The sequence below is a fragment of the Centropristis striata genome, chromosome 4 (genome assembly GCF_030273125.1).
Source record: "Centropristis striata isolate RG_2023a ecotype Rhode Island chromosome 4, C.striata_1.0, whole genome shotgun sequence".
In the NCBI taxonomy this organism is placed as follows: Eukaryota; Metazoa; Chordata; class Actinopteri; order Perciformes; family Serranidae; genus Centropristis; species Centropristis striata.
Genome location: NC_081520.1, coordinates 26,706,225 through 26,724,443, shown reverse-complemented (window position 1 = coordinate 26,724,443; position 18,219 = coordinate 26,706,225). Strand labels below are relative to the sequence as shown.

Here is an 18,219-nt window from a genome sequence, read left to right as displayed (position 1 = left end):
ATATTATTCCACCAAAACCTACTTTCATTTTAGAACTACATATGTCACCTAGTTGGGCTTTGTGATGGACATCTGCATAAAGTTGATGTCTAATCACGCCGAAAAAAACCCAGAGGGTGAGTCAGAATAAACAGAGACCTCACTCATAGCCGAAATAAAAGGCGTTTCGGGCACAACTTCTTGCAAAATGTCTCAAATGGAGCAGATTTACAGATCTGTGGGATTACGTGATTGACAGACAGAAAGACTGATGTTGCACAGCAGACAGTCCGCAGGAGATGTTTTTTAAGTAAACCTTAAAGGAACAGTTAATCATTATTTCATCAGAGTTGATGTCTTATCAACTTCAACTTTATTGTCCCTTGAGGGAAATTTGTTCTGCAGGCAGGTGAAAAACAAAAAAAAACCACAGAAGCATAAAGATATATAAAACACAATCACATATATTCAAAGACAACACTGGAAGAGGACAAGTGCACAATAAACCATGGGGCACAACTGAAGGCAGAAGCATCATTTCATTAGTATACATTGGATGTATCCTCACTGTTCACTTTTTAAAATTCAAATTAAATTGAGTGATGGCTGAATGAGGTTTTTTTTATTCTGTTCAATTTGGCCATTGGCACTCTAAAAAAAGAGGGTAGGAGCTCAAACTTGGCTAGGAGAGGATGGTCAGGACACTGTATAATGACCTGAGCCTTAGAGGTCATTATAATATTATAATCTGCTTTATGCAAATACAGACCGCCGAACACAACACAACCCTCCCACCATGCACTGCGCAACTGATTCTCCTCCTCACCACAGACTTAGACTTAGACGGACTTTATTGTCATTCAGTTATACATACAAATATGCACACTGAACAAAATCTTGTTGCATTTTTGAGAGATCCTAAGTTGTGGAAATGTACCGTAAAACCAAAAAGAAATTAGCTGGGAGATGCTAAAAAGTGCAGAATCTGTGAGTTTGTCACTGTTATCTGTTGTTAACCAACTGAAACGAGCCAGAGCCAATCAGAATAAAGTGTTCTGAATCTTAAATTATTGTACTTATTAATATAGTATTTGTTAGTATTATATGGTACAGCGTAAATTGTGTAACAGTGGGTGGAGTTATTTAATAGTGTATAATTAACGTGCTGCGTGTTTGTTTGAGATTTGATCTAATCAGCTGTTAATTTACAATTTGTTTGTTTATTTGTTTGTTTTTAGTTCTTCTCTATGTGTTTGTCTGATTACATACCTCTCCTGTATACATTCAATCCCCCCTCCTGCAGGGTGTTTGCATGTGTGTATGTGTGTATAAGATCTGTACTTGTGTGTGTGTACATAATTATAGCAGCTGTAAATAGGTCACAGTGTGTAGCGTTGTCTCTGCTAATATGGACGTGTCTGCCAGGAAGAACAATCGATAGCAGCTCTGCTGAAAGAACAATCATTTCAATCTGCATCCTTCCATCTCTCACATTTCTTCACATCTCACTGTCTTTGTCTGCTTTCACTTCCACTCCATTGTTATTACTTTATATCCTCTTCTCATCCTCACACATTCTTGTCTCCTTATGCCTATTATTTTTCCTGTGAATTTAGTTTGACATAATAACTTTCGACTCACAATATCAATAAACACCAACAAAACCCTGAATAGAGCTGTACTGAATGGTTAGAAGTTTCCACGCTGCATTTACAAAGCTGACTTTCATTTGTTTTTATTTTTCTGCATATCCCTTCTTTATAAACCCAGTATTACTGCACAGTTCAGATAAACATTATCCCTTTATCAGGCAATGAACCATATTTGGTAACTTGAGCGGACATCTATAACAGGTCTCCTCGCTCTCCGTGAGCTCATAGAACCACATGGATTTCTACATCACATATAGTGACACTGTGGCATCTGACCAATCAGTAAATCACACAAGATTCAAGCTTTCCTTTATTGTCATTATATTAAAAAAGTATAGAACTAAATTTACGTGTGCTTCTCATATATAAGGTGCTTTAAAAAAGACATTCAGACATTATGCATATGTAATAAGTAGTCTAAAAAGATAAAATAGTTTGAAGATAAAAGATAAAGTGGTGATGGATGCAAATGATGTGTTATTGTCTATTTAGGGTTGCTGTGGGAAAGAGACTATAATAAATATAATAATAATATTGACTCAATTGATCTCGATTTGCAATATAAAAATGAAACATTTTGCAAAAAGTAGTAGTAATATAGTAAGTAATATCCTCCAATAAAACTTCAGGGTTGACATTTTCATTTTCCAGGAGTTCCCTATAAAGGGTTAAGCTACACCTTTCTCCTAATCGTAGAATCATGGTTTTAAAAACAGGACTACCATATTTCTCTTTATACATCCATTTACAGCACACCAATGGGAATAAACTAAAGGACCTCTCCAGAGACCTTCTTGCGGAACTGCAATCAAATATGTCATGTTCGTCAAGTTGACCAAACTCCATTGACTAAAATAATAATTTTACGTCTCATAAAAACACATTTCATTCATGTCAACAGAAACAAAATAAATCTCAAGGGCATTAATTAAGAGTTTATTTTGACCAAATCAGAGTTGGTGATACTTGGAACAGTAGAAACCCAGAACAAGATGTTTTTGCCAGCTTTATTTTGTTTCTGTCAACTATGTGTGAAGTGATATTTATAACAAGGTAAAATTACTGTTTTGATGTATGGAGTCTGGCGTACCTGGTGAGAGTGATTTAGAAGCTGGTTAAAGTTAAACAAAGATGATTTTCCTCTTTGACAGCATTAGATAAATGATCCCTACAGAGATAGACACTTATAATAACAATCTGAACCGATTAGAGGAGAAAAAGGCACTTTTAGATGACAAAAAATAAAAATAGCTCATAAGAGTTTCATTTAAGAGCTGCTATCTAGCCATTTTCCATGATTTTCTTGATAAAGATTTTGGTTATTATCAAGAAAACCATGGAAAAAACAAGGTTGGTCTAATAATTTTTTCCATGACTGTATTTTTGGTCAATTTGGGTCGATTTTGATATATTTGTGTCCTTTTTTGGTCCTTTTTACTTTTCTTTTTTGTCATTTTGTGTCTTTTTTGAGCACTTTTTTACATCTATTTTTGGTAATTTGTTTCTATTTTGATAATTTTGTGTCTGTGACTGTAGTTTGATGGTCAAAGTTGCCCCAAACATTAGCCAACATTTCTTCCCCATTTTAAAATCTTTTTTAACTGAGTTCTAAGTCAGTTTAACAGCCTGGAAATATACTTTAAACACAAGTAAGACTCTTCTCTCTGCTTCTCCCGGCTTATTATTTTATATTTTTCACCAAAAAAATAGTAAAAAGTAAAAAAATCCTTTTTAACTCCAACTCTGTTTTTAAATTGAGTTATTGTGACTATTTTATTGTTTTAGTATTATTTTATTTTTTCATTGTTTTTATTTATTACTATATTTGCGTATGATTTTTACTGTATTTTAATATCTGTACAGCACTTTGGTCAACTGAGGTTGTTTTGAAATGTTCTCTAATAAACTTTGACTTGCCCTCAAGGAGTGCTCGCTGAAGTGTCGAAATTTGAACCAATGAAATGCAGCGCTACTTTATTTAAAACAAAGGGGGAATATTCTGATTGGTTGCTGGGTTGTCACTATGTCAGGTGAAATTTGAAACGCAAACCGTTGACAAACTGCTGAAGTGAGAGTTTAATTTAAATGCGCGACGAGGATTCAAACTGAACTGGGAACAGAAATTAAGTGGGAATACTGGGACTATTGTCTAAACTGGACTTTACTGATGTTCTGGAGCAGTTTTTCGAGGAGAAAAAGAAGGTAGGACGGTGTTTTAACAGCGGCGGGCGGTGCTAGGCTAGCGAACGTTAGCTTTCTGGTTCTATCTGTCATATCGCTGTTGCCTAGCTACCTGAGCTGTCAGTCAGTGGGAGTCAGTGTTGCTATGGTGCCGCAACCGCCGAAGCTGCCAGTTTCTTGTCATCTTGTGAACGTCAATAATAATGTATTTATATTTCCTTTTGCTAACATTGGGCATTTACACAACAAAGTAGTTATATTTACCATTAACATATATTTAGCGTGAGTAAACGGTTTTGTCACAATCTCGCGAGAGTAACGGAGACAGGTAGATAGATAGATTACTTTAATCATTAATCATCATCATCAAATTAGTTTGTCATAGCAGTCCGGTATTTGAATGGAATAAAAAGGATGCAATGGAATAAAAAACTGAGGTATAAAAAAACAAAAATAAGAATAGGACAAGGACACTTGTCACATAAACCTTGGGACATTTCCCCAAGGTTTATATTATCTTATGTTTCATTTCCCTTGCCAAATAATCTATTATAGTCTTTTCATTCTTGTCTCCAGGTATTGTGTTTACACAGTGAGTATGTTTGACATTGGTTTTTATTGTCATACATTAGGCTGTCGTTTTTGTTGTGTCTCTGTTCAGGATGTGTAATGTGATGGAAATCCTGTATGAGGATATCCAGGTTACATTGACATTATTGTTATTTGGTACAGGTGTACCTATGCAGAGCAGTATGAATCCATCACTGTGTGTGTGGATATATATGAGTGTATGATTAAATTAATCAGATCCATAAACCTGTATTGGGGGAGGTGAGGCAGTACAGTACATTGAGCTACACACACACACACACACACACACATATATATATGATCATAGATTGTAGCCTGTAAGTGTAAATCCTGTATATTATACAGGTGTTTCCAACAGATATTAGCTAAATAAATACTTTAGGCTATATATATTAATGTGCATTTGTGCCGAGGGGCCTCCGCATACCTAATCTGGACCTGTATGGGAGGGTTTAAGTAGAAAAATTTATATTTGTGTGTGTTTTAGATGGATGTTATAATTTATCTTAATAATTGTGGTTTAATCTATGTCCAAAATAGTGAAAAGTGTTCATGATTTGTTCCCAGAGTCTAAGCTTTCATCTTCAAATAGCCTTTTTCGTCTGAAGACTAAAGAACCAAAGAATGATTTATGGTTTACCTCGATAAATTACTTAAATGTATTACCAAAACTGCTGCTTATTAATTTCATGTTGTAAAAACGAAACAATTATTCAACTAAAAAAGTAAGACTTTCTTGACAGTTAATTTAATATTCGCTATCTCCCTTTCTTCCTTCTTTAATTTTTTTTTATATGTGTGCCATTGGGTTAATATATTCAAAATGGCTAAACTAACTTTTGATATTTGTTTTTTCTCAGTGAGCAGACCAGCCTTTCTGTACTGAGTGGCCTCAGGCTAACTGAGAGTCATAAATCTGTCTGCATAAGTTTTATTCCGTGTGGGAGAATTGACGTGTTAAACATAGAGAAAGCCAAGGACGAAGTGGAGGGAGCTGTGAAAGGACGGAGCGTTTCTCTGAAGCGATGTCTGAGTCTTGGCCTCTGACCCTGAGAGAATTTCACAGTCTGTACTTCATTACTGCTCTCTGCTGATTCTTTTATACTATTTTTTTTGACTGTGAATGTGTTTTATGTGGATGTTACAGGTTTTGCCATACCTGGAGGAGAGATGCATCTTTAGCTTGTGATTAATTACATAATTTGTTTTGAATGAGGAACTATAATTAAAGGTCAAAAGTTTAAACTGACATCAGAGTTGGTAAATTAAGCCTCGCAGTTTGCCCTCTCAGAGACAAATTCTCTTGAGTCAGGGTAAAACACATTATTCTACAATACTACTATGCAATTATACTTAATGTCCGTGTGCAGCACTTGGCTTTCCATGAATCATTCCCCATTTCTTTTTTCAAAGAAAGCAGTGTCCACTTAATAAAAGCATGTAAGAGTTGTGATTATAGAACCGTACTGTTTCAGTAGAAATCGACACCTGCTAGCTGTGATTTTTCACAGAACTCCCACAATCCTCCTCATGTTAATGAAATATTAACATCACACAGCAGGAGGCCATACTTAGTGATTGCAACACAGTGATGATAAAGATGATAAAAAAGCTATTGTTTGATACTGTTATATTAGGTCTATAAGTCACCACCACATTTTTAAGAATCTGTATATTTCCTCACTGTTCCTCCACATCCAATCAGCAGCTGAGGGCTGAAGGACAAGGGGTTGAGCCTGTATCGCCTGCAGCCAGTCTGATATAATCTAACCCACCAAACTGCTTTAATGAAGCTGTCAAACATACTGTATGTTGTTTAATTATTCACCACCGAACTGTGTGTATATGGAGCTCTATAGAGGCTGTACATCAATAACAGGAGCCATGAGCCTTAAAGTATTAATGGAGCTGTGATGCAGTTAAAAGTTGAAATTCAACACTCTGTAGCAGTCAAATCACTGTCAGCTCCAGCCTGGGTAAAAGTTTGTGTCTATTGTATTTGCTGCTGCAAAATAGTAATTTCAGTAAGGTAACAGGGATGACCTAAATTATTTCACAAAATCAGATTATTAATAATCTGTATGGGCATTTGGAAGAAACCTGACAACTCAATTATGTATAACATTACAGATAATTAACCGATTAATCGTTGCATGCATACATGGCGAAATAAAAGATATATATACACTATAAATGTTTTTGGTTGCTCCATCTTTCTTATAAAGCCACAGCTGCCTCATTATGTGTCAACTTTAGTTCAGTGCAGTGCTTTGTCCTTAAAGATTTTTTGAATTTTACAATGCAAAAGCCTGTTGTGATAACGGACGCTTTTATTTTGAAAGGACGAAAAGAGACTTGATCCTGTCAATCGTAAAATTAACTCAAGTGAGATTAAACTGTAAAGATAACGTCAAGGAGTTCATTGTTTTATGTTTTAGCCCCGAAGAGGCATGAGGTTAGTTTTCACAGTAATTTTCATAATTAAATGTGTTTTGTGTTTAAATAAATTTTGGATCAAATTAAACTCAGTAATTCATGCTAGCAAGGTTTGATACAGTAAACTAGTTTTGCTCAGATTAATCCTCTTGTATTTCTGTGTGTTTTATAATTGTTATAACAACTTCCAGTTTGCAAACTGTAGCTTTATCCAACTTAATTCACGCTCGCCATGTTTCAGTTCAGTGATACAGAGATAAAATTAAACTTAAGAAATACACAGATCAAATAAAAATTCCACGTGATCGACCAAATTCTTAACAACCGTTAATCAATCATCAGTTCATTAATTAATCCCATCCCTAATCTTTATGGCTTCTTTATAAATACAGATTAATGATGCTTTGGTTTCTTGATTTGGATATGTCAGCTCCATTAATAAATATTAGATTGGATTTATTATCAGCAGTATTAAAGTAGCCTTTATGAAATTCACAGCATGTGTGAAGAAATGCTGATAAGTTCCTTTTTAAACAGACGTATGAAAAAACTATACATTAGTCCTTGTTCCCAGGCTCTAACAGCACTGATGTGCGTGATTATTGTGAATTATTCTAACCCAGTTTGGCTGGTAGAAGAATTGACCTGAGTTCTGGATCTACCAGAGACTGTGGGTGGGAGGAAAAACAAAATCTGTTTCCTGTCTTGGATGCAGCGTGATTCGAGCACAGTGTCCTGAACATAACAACAGCTCTCTGAGCTGCTGGCACACACATGGTAAACACAATCCATAAATAACTTTAATGCTTAACAGAACTAATCATTTACAGCCAGACAGTTTCTAATGATGTCTACGTGTATAATAAGTACATCATAATGGAGCTACATTTCACAGGTTACAAGTAACTCTGGACGTACATTCCTATTTATATTGATATTACATGAATAAGAGGATGAGGAAGTGCATTATTTTTTAAATAACTCACCATTAAAACTCACGGCTTGAAATGTGCTGTTTTGACTGTGAGGAATTTATGAATACAGTCATGGAAAAAATGAGTAGACCATTGGTTTCTTCATTTTTTTGTTCATTTTAATACCTAGTACAACTAAAGTTACATTTGTTTGGACAAATGCAATGATAACAACAGAAATAGCTGATGAGAGTTTAATTTAAGAGCTGATATCTAGATATTTTCCACGGAAACTAAAAAAACTAAAAAAAATAACCATAATCATTATCAAGAAAACAATGGAAAATATCTAGATATCAGCTATTTTTGTTGTTATCATTATATTTGTCCAAACAAATGTACCTTTAGTTGGACCAGCCATTAAAAATGAACAAGAAATTGAAGAAAACAATGGTCGAATCATTTTTTCCATGACTGTATGTAAATATTGTTCATTTCAAAATGTCTCACTGTGGAGTTAATACTCAGTGCAATACTACTGCTGCTAAGTTTTTAGCCTTTAAAATCAGAAAAGTGACTAAGTTATTTGCATATATATTTTGCAGAATTATTATGACCATAAAGTAAAAATACATGTGATGTTTTGTCTCGATGCAGAATCAAACTCAACTCACTTTGTCCGAGCTAAAATCCGGCTGTTTGAAGTGTTTTTGGAGACTGTAAAAGTGACAAATACATTTGGCTTGATTTCATAACATGTGGAGTGTAGTAGTGCAGCTCATAGCTGACACACACAGAATATTATCGCCCACACACTTTCTGCAGCACTGTGTGTGATGTGTTTCTTGTTGAGCATCCATCTATGAAAGAAATATTTTCACCTTTCATGGCCACATTCAGTTCAGTTTTATTGGCTGCAGAATCTCTGGCATACAGTCTCCCTCCTGCCTTCTCTGTTCTCCTCAATTAATCAGCAGCGTCACTAAATAGACTCTCTGCCATCAGTGGCCCTAAATTGCTTCTAAGATGAACAGCTAAAAGCAACGCTTTGAAATTACTTTTAAAATTAACTACCAAAGTCAGCAGCCCCCAAATTGGCTTCAGAATGATCAATTAAAAGCAACAGACCTAAATAGCTCTGGAAATGAACACTGCAAAACAACGGCAGTAAATTATAAAGAACAAATGAAAAGTTTATTTTCAAAGTGCTGTAATGTATATTGACTTTGGTGGGAAAAAAATCTAATTTACTGGGAAATCATTAACAGGAAGTGGTCACAGTTTTTCTTGCTGTTTCAATTCTCCTGACTGAGCAGGTGCCCTCTTTTTTTGTGGTGCCTTTATTTTGGATGTTAAACTTCCTGTAAGGCACTGAGCTCACTCTTAGCCTGGCCTGTGTTGTTTCTGGAGGGATGTTTTACTCCAACCGAGGGGAAAAAATCTGCATTTCATCCCTCAAAACAACAGATGTCTGGCTCCACATGTGAGTCTTTGCAGACTGATTAGCTCAGAGAAGTTAAATCCTACATATTTGGTCAAGTGTTAGTTATTAGGCTTGTGTAAGGAGGATTTTAAGTAAAGAGAAAGAAATATGAGGAGAGAATATCATGCAAAATGGATGCTGAGCTTTCACCACTCGTGTTTCATAATCTGTTTTGTGGGACTCTGAATTAGTAACAGAATTAATTCCTTATGGAAGAACACAATCTGTGTGTCCAGAGTCAGAGAGCGATCATAAAGACATGAGATACTTTTCATGTTACTACATTGTTTCCCAGAAGCATATCTGTGCTAAGATGATCTCCAAAGACCTTTCTGTTCTTGTGTCACATTTCATAGTTGGTATGAACAGTCTGTGTTATATCTTTTTAATGTGAACAAAATGGGAAACTGGGACTGAAGGGAAACAGAGAAATGAGGGGACACGTTATGCCTATTTTATTCCTATTACTATGTTGAATTGTCAGCATGTTTCCACCAAAGTTTAACCTGAACAAACAACTAATCAGCCAAAACAGTTCAAATCACCTGCAGGCGTGTGAAAAGTATTTAAGCTGCTGTTCATGTCACCCAACAATTGCTGCAGTTGTTTCACAATAAGATCCCTGAAGAGAACCAGTTTCAGTTGAAGCAGTTTGAGAAAGTGAATGTTGATGCTGAATTGACCTTAAACCAAGCAACAACAAATAAAAACCATGACCTGTGACCTGATTGAAACCATATGAAAATGTGAACATAGGGCTGGGCTAGGCTAGACACAACGATAAGACACAAGCTGGAATTTGGTTTGGACTTTTTACTTGGAGGAAATTTTAGTAACTGGACATCGGTAACTTTTACTTGAATACCCCTGGTTTAAAGTATCGTACAACAGAACAAATGCAATACAGATCTCTGAGATTTTTTTTTCAGTTATGACAGAAATACATATTGATTGTAAACAACTTGTCACTGCTTTCTTCCTATTAACTATTCATGGTTACACAGTTTCTGACCTCAAACCTACTTTGATATTTCTGCAATGTCTTTGTTGCTCTTCAGCAAACCAATATATCTGCAATATTCGGCTGCCTCAACAAGCCAAGCAAAGTATGGAAAATAGTCACACACAACGAATTTAGGTGTGACTCAGTAAAGATTTTTTAATTAATAATATGCTAATATATTTAAGATAATTAAATTTTTTTACTTTGGCGCTATGAGAGAGCTGCAGAAGGACTGCATGATTGAATGAATGAACAGTGAATGAACATTGTTCTTGAGGTAGCACCTGTTGAAACACCTCTGAGATTATCACACATTCAAAAGACAAAAGTTGCTGAATCTCGCACAGCAGGTTCATGAGGGCGTGTTGAATGTGAGGTTGTTGTGAAAGTCAGGAGACGTGTTGAAGTTGTTGTGTGCAGCTAATAATAAAGTTAAAGCATGTGAACTGAAGTTATTGAACATAATGAGAGTTATAAAAGGCCAAAGTTATAACATCAATAGTCTGCAATATGAGTATTGAAACTGTTTTACATATTTGGTCACGATATATGTAATCTGTACTATTAAATACCCCAATAACTAGGGATAGGAATTGTAAAAAAAAAATTCCTGATTCCATTATCGATACGATTCCTGATCGATTCACTTATTGATTCTCTTATCGATTCTCTTATTGTTCCAAAACTAATTTGGAAATAAAACAAAGATTGCTTCTTTAAAAATGAACATATTAAACAAAAATACAATTACACTTTGCAACTTTGGCAGATTAACGTTTTTTTTTTTTCAGCAATATTAACAGAGAATATAGGAATAAATGAGACATAACTACACTGGTTACCAGAAAATATGCAGCAAATTAACCTCCCTAAATTCAGAGGCATCTACTGGCAAAAGGGTGTAAACCCTTTACCACAAATCTGGTTACTGCTCGGTGACATTTGTGTTTCTTCTCCTCTGTCATTTTACTCTTCCTTGCCTTGATGAACGGCTTTGCTAAAGGTGCGCAAGAGCTACCTAGTGTAGCAAACCTAGCAGCTTTGTCTCTAAATTTAGCGACTATACAAAAAAGCGACTAGTGACACATCTATGGACTTTTTCTGATGTTATTGGAGACTATAGGAGACTAATTCTTACTGTTTGTAAAGAGCAGTGGGTGCTGCAGGCGGCCCCTCCCTCGTCCCAAAGCACTATCAAGTGGCCCAGTCCTCCCACAGCTGCAGTCAGAGCAGGAGATGTTAACCCCTCAGCGTCCAGTCTGCAAATGAATCACGCATGTGTGAAGTTGCTGCTGACTGGCTTACAGACGTAGGAAGAACCGAGAAAGGGAGTTGTAAAGAAGGCAGACAAACAATTCCTAGGAATCGGATTACTGAGAGCCGGTTCTCAAAAAGAACCTGTTCTCGATTCCTATCCCTACCAATAACAGTCTTATGAAACCGGGGAAATATGAAATCAAGTGCTGTAAAAAGACCCAATTTACTTGCCTTAATTATAAACTTATATCAAAGAGTGTCAGCAACATCCTGCATCCTGTCTCTTTCTGACAGAGCTTCATTCAAATTTACATTTCTGCACTCTGTTTGCTGTTCTGGCTCAGGAAGGAGACACATGCAGGTAGATTTTTTCACCCACTGGTTCATGTGGCTGGTGTGTCAAAAAGTTAATTTAGGATAAGCGCACACACACACACAAACACACACACACACACACACACACACACACAGTGTGTTGTAGTGTTGAAGCCAGCAGCTGTGCCCGGTCCCCATGATGCTAACCAAGTACTCTTAATTAGGGAGCAACTCGACAACTGGAATAGTTTATGTTATGTGTGTGTGTGTGTGTGTGTGAGTGTGTGAGAGAGAGAGATCTGGCATATCATCAGTAACTGAGTTATTATCTTGAACATGTTTAATGTCTGTGTTTTGAAACAGAAGCAGCGATAGCATGCTAAGTATCCAGGAGAGTCACCATCTGCTCTACGTGTGTGTGTTCAAGTGTGTGTGTGTGTGTGTGTGTGTGTGTGTATGTGTGTGTGTGTGCCATTGCCCAGTGGGTGAGCCAAATGCACAATGTCAAAAGAAGGGATTAATTAAGCTGTGCATGTGTGACACTGCACACTCACAGAAAAATATCCGCCTTTTCTTGTTTGTTTGCTTGTGTGATGTGCTTCAAACCTAAAATAATAAAAATATAAACACAGATAACTATACAGGACTGAAAGAGGGAGGCAGAGAAAGTGGCAGATGAAAGTGTGAAAGAGACAAATGGAAATAACCGTGTAGAGTTTGACAGTTCATTGGTGACCTTGGAAATACCAGTTGACAAAACAATCTCCACCATTATCACACGGTGTTTGCTCAGTTGTCAAAGCTGGAGATGAATTTTGCAAAAAAGCATGTTTTCTTTTTTAATACTCCACATTTATGTATCATACACTGTGAAAAGCAGCCGTCCTTGCCAGGTGGAATAAGATTAATATACAATTATTGTTTTTTCTCCTTAGTGGATGGGTCAGAAACTGCTTAAAGCAGAAATATGCAGCATTTTCAACTTAATAAATCAGTTTAGAAATCAGTGTGATGGTAAAATGAGTGCTATCAACTGTTACACTGGGTTGTTGCTATATATGTCTACAGACAACTGAGGTTATGAATTTGTCCACTGTGTCTCTTATATGCGACACATTCAGAATTGCATTTTACTTTGGGCCTTACGGTGTATAGGGATGCGTTTGTGGTCAATTCAAGAAAGAGAGGAGTCAGAGAATGAAATTTACTACACAGGGCACCGGATTCAAAGCTTGCGTGCGGACAGATCTAATGAGAGTTAAGCAGCAGGAGTCCGGCTCATATTGCCTCCTTGGCACATGGCCAGCTATTTTTGTCCATTGCAAGGATGTTCAACAAAGTCCTAACATGGTAAATATATGTAATCCCAGTACAGTGGTCAACATCTCAAGATTACATGAGAAAGGCAGAAACTATTCTTGAAAGGTCAGTCTTCTTCAGTATCAGTGTTACATGCTTGAGCAGAATATTAAAGAAATGCACACTAACACGGTGCTACATAATAAGCTGTGCTAATAACTCAGACCCTAGATGTTATTCTGCCGGCTCTGTTGACAACAAATGCACATGGCCAGCAGTAGAAAGTATTTAGATAAATACAAATATACACCCCAAAGCTGTAGGGGGAGCTACGGGATCTCCAAACTACCAAGAAGGCCCTTTAAATGTTCTTATGCAACAGAAAAACATTCAGTTTTGATATATAAAAAGTAACCTTTCTATTCAAGTCTCGATTTAGTCATTTATTCAATTTATATTTTATTGCAGTACTGCCACTGTAAACATATTCACATGCATTTAAACATTGCATTTTTCCGACAGTGACAGAATGTGAAAATACTAGTGTTGGGCTGTGCAAATATGTGTAAGTAAAATTAATTCAATGTTTACTTTGAACACAGTTTGAAAAGGACATCCATTATGTATTTTAAGAATATGAATACTAGACTGAAATGTACGTTTTGCTTCCTCCTTGTCTCATAGTCAACCATGCTTGCTGATCTGGCTCAAATGCTGTCCACTTTTGATGATGTGGAACACTGTGATTGGTTTAAAACATCCACATAAATCAAAGTGTGTATTGGTGTGGAGTCAGATGATTATGATGATGATCATAATCAGATGTATTATGAGTAATTATAGAAATATAAATCCTGGAAAAGTTCTGTCAAATGAAATGGATGTGATCACAACATGTTAATAAAGTTCCTGTATATTCTGCCTGTAGTTCATCCTCAGCCTTCTTTGCTCCTCCACTGGAGCAGTGGAGATCTATGTGCCTCCGACATCTTTCCCTTCACAAACAGTCCCTGCTGCTGCTGGATCCTGATATATGATCAGGCTTTCTCTGTTAAAAACATTCCTGTTGTAGAAAGAACAATAAAGGACACGGTCTGTTCTCAAAACAAATTAGTATAAAGATTTAGATCCTAAAAGAAGATATTCACCCTCTAAAAACAGTGACACCGCTACACGAATCACCCAGACAGCATTGTTAAATAAAATGATGTTATTTCATAAAGAAGTTAGATATAAAATATATTAGATAAGACGTATAATGTATTCTGGAAGTTGTAATATCCCTCCAGCATGTTCACAAGCAGCATGACATTTCTAAGACAATTTTAACCGACTGTTGGGAAATGATGCTCCAATTCTGTTGTTTTGGATAAAAGAAAAAAAAGCTAAGGTAACTGACAACATCATTTGTGTTGTCATGGCTGATGCAGTGTGTTGTTGCACAAGTGACAGTAGCTGCAGGAACATAAGTGTGCTTCCAGCTGTGACAAGTGTCTCCAGATCCCGGTGTGAGGATAGTGAGATGATAAATGTCTAAGAGCACTCAGAGCAGCCCGGCACACAGAATATAACACTGTCAGGATCCATTCAGTTGCCCCAGTCCAACAGAAAAGAGATGCCTTGCGGTTAGAGCAGCAGTCTTCCCCGGATAAAAGAAAGGTTACAGAAATGTGACTTGTGCTGGCAGATTGTTGCAGCATTAAGTGGTCAGAAAAATGAGATGGAGCTGGGCTGAACAGGGAGAACAGACCTGGAAAAGTCCTGCCTCCAGGCTGCAAACAGCCCACCTACATATTCACACTGAGTCAAATCTGAGCATATGGAGAGGGAACAACACAACATGATCACATATAATGAAAGGTAGATGGTGTTTCTGTATTGAAATACATTATATGGGCGGTAGAAAGGCAGAAATCCTCAAACAACCAGATCACTAATATCCACCTACTCTAATCACATCACAAAGGTGATGTAGGATGAAGCTTAAAATAGAAGGAAGGCTTCTCAATGTGTCATCGTTTGTCACGGAAGGTATTTTTTGGTATCCTGGAAAGCCCTCTATGAATTAAATGTATAATACTAAATATTATCTCAGTTAATATAGAATATATTGTTTGCCTCAATATGGTTTCATGTGATAAACGTAGCAAGTGGCATTAACGTGGGCCGCTCTAATGCTCAGTTATAATACACAAAATGTAAAGGTCTCCCACTAAATGTTGAACACTGAAGAAGCAACACAGTAGGCGCGTTTCCACGAAGTACTTTTTGGAAAGAGTGTTTTGGCTCCGCCCACTAGTTAGTTCTCATACAGGTACTTTTGTAGCGGCTAACCAACATAGTTCATATAGGCGCGTTTCCATCAGGTACTTTTCCCTCCAGTGAGCCGCTATGGGTGTGGCTTGGGAGAGAGGACCCTCACCGGCTAGCGGCTCAGAAAGTACCTGCCTCAGGTAGGTACTGTCTGAGCTGCTACTGAGTGGCGATTTCAATTGCAGACTGGTGCAGATTGGACACTGAGGGGTTAACATCTCCTACTCTGACTGCAGCTTGGAGAGACTGCTGTGGGAGGACTGGGCCAGTCTCCAATAACACCAGAAAAAGTCACTAGATTTTTCGCTAGTCGCTTTTTTGAAAAAGAGTTTCTAGAGGTGCTGAATAGTCTAAATATAGAGACAAATGGTCTCTAGAGGGGTCTAAATAGTCAAAATATAGAGACAGAGTCTCTAGAGGGTCTGAATTGTCGCTAAATATAGAGACAAAGAGTCTCAAGACGGTCTGAATAGTCTATATACAGAGACAAAGAGTCTCTAGAGGGGTCTGAATAGTCGCTAAATATAGAGACAAAGTCGCTAGGTTGGCAACACTGTTTGCCGCGTTGGTCTGTTATCACATTAACTCTGTTGGTTAGCCGCTACAAAAGTACCTGTATGGAAACAGACTATGGAACTAACTAGTGGGCGGAGCCAAAGCACTCAGCCACTTTCCAAAAAGTACTCAGAAAGGGCTCAGCCGAAACACGCTTATATGAGACTTTAGGAGACTCGTTCCTACTCTTCTTAATGAGTAGTAGGCACCGTCCCAAAGCACTCATAAGCGGTGCAGTCCTCCCGCAGCAGTCTCTCCCAGCTGCAGTCAGAGCAGGAGATGTTAACCCCTCAGCATCCAGCCTGCACCAGTCTGCAAATAAATCACGCCTCAACTGTATCTAATTAGCATCGACTAGTCAGTAGCGGCTCAGAAAGTACCGGCCCGGGGCAGGTACTTTCTAACCTTAGCCAAATGTTGTTGGTCTGTAAACCAATCTACAACATTACCAATGTGTTTTAAACATCGATCATCACGTTTGAGGTCTGTTTTGTTGAGGAAACAATGCAGGCAATTGTCTTTGTACAGTTTATTATTCAATTTATGTCAAAAAGGATTCGCAAATTGTTTAATTCAAACTTTTTTAGAATCTGGGTTGTATATACCTAACCCCAACCCTGACCCTACCCTAAACCTAATTCTAACCTGAAGCTTTAAACCAAGTCTGAACCCTTAAACAGGCTTTAGAAGGTCTGTCTGAAAGGCGAGGACCGTCCAAAAAAGGCCTCACATACCAAAATGACCTGATTTTTAAAGGCTAAACTCAGTTCACACTGAAATGCACATACTGTACACTTGTTTATTCAAGTACACCTTCACACAAACACACACACACACATACATGCAAACAGTGTGAAATTAATACATGCTCACCATCTCTTCCACTTTACCTCTCACACAGAAACTACTGTAGTGTGAAATGGGCTTAACACACACACAGACACAGACACACACTAGACAAGTGGCGTTTTGTGTTTGGCATTTACACACCACATGCACCATATGCAGTCATCTAAGCTAAATGGAGACAATAAGGGAAATATTTCGCCTCAAAGATTGAGAGTAAATGATGGTTAGGGCTGCAGCTAACATTTCTTCTTTATTGATTAATAGCTGAAGCTCTAATGATATGATTATTAGCATGAAAAGCATTTACAATTCTAACTCTCCTCAACGACTTATGATCTTGCAAGAATACTATTATTATCACATATTTTTTTAATGACCATTGCTAGTTTTCATTCAGTTATCGATTTTATTACACATCTTTGCAGTTGCTTCTCTTGCACTAAGGTGAACAGTTATTGGAGAGGAAAAACAGATAGGTAAAAATAATTAGAAATGTAATTACTTGCATAAACAAAGTGAGTCTGCAACCTGAAATACAAACTAGACTGTTATTAGAAAGTCAGAGGTTTAAATTTTAAAAGTTTAAACCATAATTCTTAATCAACAGTGTGTTATACAACCTTACTTATGAATGGTTAGATGAAATTCATAAACATTGAGTTACAGAGCATAGAGCAGCTGCCCTGAAGCCATGTCAGCTCAGCTAGTGGACAATCAGCTCAAACCTGTCAACTAATTACCACCGAAGATAATCAGTTACTCACACTCGTGCCTTTACATGCACAGTTTAATCGAGCTATGGTTAACATTTGATTTTAATCGAACTGTCCTTGTCCCAAGTTTACATGAAACTGAGAAAATGGAATCACTGACGGGAACGTGTCCTCCTCCTCAACACTAGGTGGCGATATGCATCAGCAGGTTAACACAGCCCGCTTTCTGTTGACCTGTTACGTCATAATAAACAAGTGGAGAAAGGCGGGAAACCGGCATTTTCGAACAACAAGAACAACTAGATGGATAATGGTACAGCTAACATGCTAACAACGCTAGATGCTGTTGGAGGTCTTTCTTCGGTTCGACACTTTGTGCCATCGCTACTTTTCCGCTACTGCGACTGGCTAATGCGACCGGCTTTCTTGGATGTTTCTTGTTCCGGGGTCATACACCAGCACGGGTGGTGGGGCATATGGAGCATGTGCACATGCGTTGTCTTGTCATACATGCCAGCAAAAATCGATTCCCAATCGCATTATCTGGGTGTCTTAATGGGAGTTGGAGAACTCCGACATTAGTCGGACTAACCCGTTTACATGCATTTCAGTTGTCCAGTTATAGTCAGAATAAGGCAATAATTAGTTTTTTTCAAGTGTCATGTAAACGTACTGACTG

At 37.3% G+C, this 18,219-nt stretch overlaps 1 protein-coding gene across 2 annotated transcripts in view; it reads left to right on the top strand.

Moving 5' to 3' along the window:
• The window catches only part of si:cabz01090165.1 (uncharacterized protein LOC100333421 homolog), a 533,531-nt gene that overhangs the window by 231,806 nt on the left and 283,506 nt on the right, over window positions 1–18,219 (top strand). The window lies entirely within an intron of this gene.